This window comes from Merops nubicus, unplaced genomic scaffold, assembly GCF_000691845.1.
Source record: "Merops nubicus isolate BGI_N331 unplaced genomic scaffold, ASM69184v1 scaffold1422, whole genome shotgun sequence".
Classification (NCBI taxonomy): domain Eukaryota; kingdom Metazoa; phylum Chordata; class Aves; order Coraciiformes; family Meropidae; genus Merops; species Merops nubicus.
The window spans coordinates 1-5,558 of NW_008592673.1; positions in this window are offsets into that span (position 1 = coordinate 1).

Consider the following 5,558-nt stretch of genomic DNA (forward strand, 5'->3'; position numbering starts at 1 on the left):
GTCCCTGTCTTTCTTGTGCTGAGGACTTCAGAACTGGATGCAGTACTCAAGGTAAGGTCTCATGAGAGTGAAGCAGAGGGGCAGAATCACCTCCCTTGACCTGCTGGCCATGCTTCTTTTGATGCAGCCCAGGATATGGTTGGCTTTCCGGACTGCAAGCCTACAGGTATCACCTTTTGACCAACTTTTCATCCACCTTCTCTGCAGAGTTGCTCCCAATACATTGATCTCCCAGTCTGTATTGACACTGGGGGTTGCCCTGGGGGTTGCCCAACCCCTGCGCAGGACCTTGCACATGGCCTTGTTGAAATATGAGGTTAACGACCCTTCTTCCTTGTTTTTGGTAGTCAGACAAGAGAGAGAGCTTACTCAAAAAAAGTATTTTATTCTCTATATTAAGAATTCCAACCTGAATTTCCCTCTGAAAGAGCCTTTCTTTTTCCTTTGAGTAGGTAGGGAGCCTAAAAAAGCTAACTTCTTAATTAGCATATCCAAGGAATTTAGCCTTCCCAAAACACAGATTATTTTCTTCTTTATACTGGTACAATTTCAGCCTCAGGAGACGACAGTATAGTTGTGAGAGCTTCACAATACTTCGGTGAGTCTTTTAGAAACATTTACTCTGCTGAACTACTAAATATTCCTTCATGAGTTGATCTTGTCCAACTATCTCGCTGGCAAAGGTAGCCTCATTTTCCTAAGATAAACAGAGGTAAAGCTATCTGCTACATGTAAAGTAGTCTTCGCTTTTCAGTCCATATCATATGAATTATGCCACTTTATATATATGATATATCATCTAATCATGATATATCGATAGGACCTAAAAGTACACTAATAACTATGCTGTTCAGCACAAGTGTGGATTTTAGTCGTGGAGGACTGATTCCATTATTACTTATTTCTCACAAAGAGGTATAGCTCATTTTCCCTAGATCAAACAAGCCAGACAGCTATCATGGTTGACAGTATTAAATAATGCAGAGATATAGGAGTATAAGAATAATGAATGTCTTGTCTTTCCCATTAGATCAACCACCAGTGTTCTGTCAAGTCTATGCTATGACTGAAACCCATGCTGAATATTCAAAAATATTAAACTTGCTTAGATTTTGTTTTGTTAATTAACATCTTCCTGAGATTGCTCAGGATTTAGATGATTGGATAGTGAATGTCAGTTCACTATAGCTGGTGAATCTCTTAGCATTCATTAGAATACTGTTTTTGCAAAAAAAGGAAAGATGACTTATTTGACTGTCTGTTCCATTTAGGATCAATACCAGAAATGTTGCAGTTGTCATTGATTGTCTTCCTAAGCTGCAAAGGGCATAATTCAGATGTTTTAGATCACCGTTTTCTTAAAGTGTGATCATCTTTTTTGGTGAATAGCTATATTCAATTTGGGGACTTTTAGTAGACACATAGCTTGTGTTTATTGCTGAAGCATGTCCAACAGTCTAGGAAGCCTTCTGAATATGAATTATGTTTTTAGTAAAATTTCTTTATGATTATTTAGATCACTGACTACTATTCAGCTATGTATGGTAGGCATTGATTATCTCTTTGATTGATGACTTGAAGTAAGATATGACAGGCTTGGTAAATGCTGATGGAAATAAATCAAAAGGATTTCTTAGCCAAAAAAATCCCAAGAAAATCACTAGAGCTGATGAAAAGCATGAGGTTAGCTGAAGTATAGACTGTTAGTGGCTGAGACTCAGTTGTAAAGACTTCCTGTGTTTTCATCTGGTGACCAACCACCTTTTTATTTCTGAAATGGACTATGGAATTTCTTAGAGAGCCATAGATTTTCAAAAATATTATTTTAATTTATTTTAAAGGATTTTTTTTTCCCTTCCTGGGAGCTGAGAAGTATTTGATCACTACCATAATGAATATGGTTCATATGAAGCATTTGCAGGTTAATATCATTTGTCTTGACATAGAAGGCCAAGTCAAGAAGGTCAGGGCAAGATAACCTGTCTGGAAATGGTTCATGAAAGAAGGCGAGGGTAATGCTGACCTTATTTATATCAAAATGTCCAAAACTCATGAATTTTCTATTCCATTGTAAAAAGAAGCATCATTGAACTGCTTTTCAATTATTTAATAAAAGAGCTGTAAAGAGACACATTTTTTGAAAATGAAATTATCATACCTGAAGTTTGTTCTATGTATAAATTTATATTTTATAACATTAACATGAGAGATGCAGAGTTACACAAAATTACATATTTATAAGACTACAGATTCAGCCAGCAGATACCAGGCAAAACTTATTTCCTGAGAACTTTGACAATGTCTACAAATTCTAAGGTGGTGAAATATGGAGATAAGAATGCAGATCAGATGTCTTCATGAGGAAGACAATTATCACAAGATGTAGAACAGCACAAATAACGAAAACAGAAAAGAATTTAAACAAAACATCAGAAAATACTTTTTCTTTGTTTAGAAGAATATAACTTGGGAGGAAATTCACCATGTGAAATATCAGTCTACTAGTGAATATCATATGGATATCCAAGAAACAAGGCTGAATCTTTGTAGAGGACTCTTGTGAACTATGAGATCAGTGTAGAGCAGACTGGCAGGTGGAAGAAGAAACCAAAAAATATTGGTGTGTCTAATTGAGGCTTGTTCACTTTGTAAATAATATTTTTATAAAATATTTTAAAGCCAGGAAAAAATTACCACTGCAAAGATGAGGACATTACTTTCTTCTAACAGCTGTCATGTCTTAGTAGAATCTTGAAGTGATATTGTACATATACAGTAATCATATTTTTATTGCTGTACATGCAACATTACTAAACAGCATAACAAAATCTCTGTTGTATGAAAAAAATTTTAATTTGATGTACAGAAAATATTTTTTCTTCTAGTGAGAAATAACTGTTATCTACTCTTGTACTTTAAACCTGAAAAGAATTGATTTTGCATAAAATTAGTTCCTTAAAGTTAACCTAACATACGTGTAAAGAGTATGTAAAGTTAAATAAGTAGACATCCACTGTCAGGAGCAGTATTGTGCATTGCTCCTCCTGAGGTCATGAAGTCCTGTCCTTGTGATGTCTTAAGGTCATAGTTCTGGTGATATTACTCATTTCAAGAAGATGTAATTGTGCATCTTTTTCAGAACAGCACAGTGAATAGTAAGCCAAATATCACAAAACTGCAAATTAAATAATTTTACTAACTTATTATAGTAGTCTATTTAGTAAAATTCCTATCAGTAAATGCTGAAATTCAAGAAGGTGTGTGATGTTTATAAGAGGCTACATGAAGCATTGAGGAGTATCTAATTTGCAGTGCAGTGATACAATATTGCCTTGCTTTTTTGTTCATACAAACTATGATGGTGTGCAGAAAAACTCCATCATAAACCGTAGCACAGTTATATAAATCTTATATAAATGAGCTTTTTGTATTTGTATTGAAGATGCTGCTTTGTTTTGCCTTTTTTTTTTTTTCCTTTTTATAGTTTTTTTTTATTTCCTCCCCAACAGTCTAATAAACTTCACTCTAAATTGCAGTCTGACTGGAGCAGTTCTAAGAATCCAAATTTTCTAAGCACACATGAGTGCACAATAAGTAGCAACATTACATGGCAGGGAGTTCTAAGCAGACTTCCAAGGTAATTTCTGGGTATACCAGATGCAGGGTGTCTTTTAGGTTCTTCTCACATTCTTTAGTGTTTTCTGCCTGCTTCCAAACTTCCTCTTCTGCTTTGATTCCTCTGCTGGGAGCAGGTGAGGATGGTGCAGAACAAAAAGAGTTTTCTACAACTTCGATAATTTAAAAGTGAAGCTATAAAGATAGTGCTTTCAAGCATATGCTGAAGAACTCTTTCATGGAAATATTACTTTTTAGTCAAGAATAATTTTGCATTACAAAAGAATTCTTCTGTTACATATGCACATATTTATGGCTAACATGACTGGGCACTTTACAGAAGCTATCCATGTAATCTTTCATTATTAAAGCAGCTTCCAGCATTAGATACTATTTTAAAAAATCAAATGCTTTTTATTACTTTTCCACAAAGGGAAATTTGAATTTGCAGTTTGGTTTTTGGTTTTGTTTCTGGTTTGTTTGTTTTTGTTTTTGTTTTTGTTTTTGTTTTTGTTTTTGTTTTTGTTTTTGTTTTTGTTTTTGTTTTTGTTTTTGTTTTTGTTTTTGTTTTTGTTTTTGTTTTTGTTTTTGTTTTTGTTTTTGTTTTTGTTTTTGTTTTTGTTTTTGTTTTTGTTTTTGTTTTTGTTTTTGTTTTTGTTTTTGTTTTTGTTTTTGTTTTTGTTTTTGTTTTTGTTTTTGTTTTTGTTTTTGTTTTTGTTTTTGTTTTTGTTTTTGTTTTTGTTTTTGTTTTTGTTTTTGTTTTTGTTTTTGTTTTTGTTTTTGTTTTTGTTTTTGTTTTTGTTTTTGTTTTTGTTTTTGTTTTTGTTTTTGTTTTTGTTTTTGTTTTTGTTTTTGTTTTTGTTTTTGTTTTTGTTTTTGTTTTTGTTTTTGTTTTTGTTTTTGTTTTTGTTTTTGTTTTTGTTTTTGTTTTTGTTTTTGTTTTTGTTTTTGTTTTTGTTTTTGTTTTTGTTTTTGTTTTTGTTTTTGTTTTTGTTTTTGTTTTTGTTTTTGTTTTTGTTTTTGTTTTTGTTTTTGTTTTTGTTTTTGTTTTTGTTTTTGTTTTTGTTTTTGTTTTTGTTTTTGTTTTTGTTTTTGTTTTTGTTTTTGTTTTTGTTTTTGTTTTTGTTTTTGTTTTTGTTTTTGTTTTTGTTTTTGTTTTTGTTTTTGTTTTTGTTTTTGTTTTTGTTTTTGTTTTTGTTTTTGTTTTTGTTTTTGTTTTTGTTTTTGTTTTTGTTTTTGTTTTTGTTTTTGTTTTTTGTTTTTTTTTTGTTTTGTTTTGTTTTGTTTTGTTTTGTTTTGTTTTGTTTTGTTTTGTTTTGTTTTTTGTTTGAAGGTGATTTTTACCTTCTGCCTGGGAGGGAAACCAGACTTCTTTCAGAAGAAAAGGAAAATGAAATAATCTCATCATCTCTATTTTACATGTAATTTTTTTCCAGAGGAAAGATATTAATGTTTTAGGGTTTTTAAAATTCATATTTAGTCAAGAAACATTCTTTTATTCATTTGTGTCCAACCTACTTAAGATTGCAATGGTGTAATTTCTCTTTTACTTTAAAACCTGCAGGTTAGAAGCTACAGTTTTATGACCCTTTTAAAGAACAAATGTTTTATAGATAAACTAGGAATTTACATGTGTCTTCTGTACCAATTTTTGACTGTTACCACTTGTGAGACAAATAGCAGATACTTTTCCTCTAGCAGGAGGCATCAAATTATGTGGTGTCTTATTAATAAAGGGTAGTATTTCATTCAACTATAATATAATAAATATGTGAGTGGAACTCCACATAAATGTAAACATTTCATGCATCAGGAAGGCTGGAAAAATATTAAAATCAACATTTTTTACCCAAGTCTGCCAGAAAATCTGGAAAATATATGATAGTTGCCTCAAATATGATGTATATAAAAATAAACTAGTGACAAAAAAAAAAAAAAAAAAA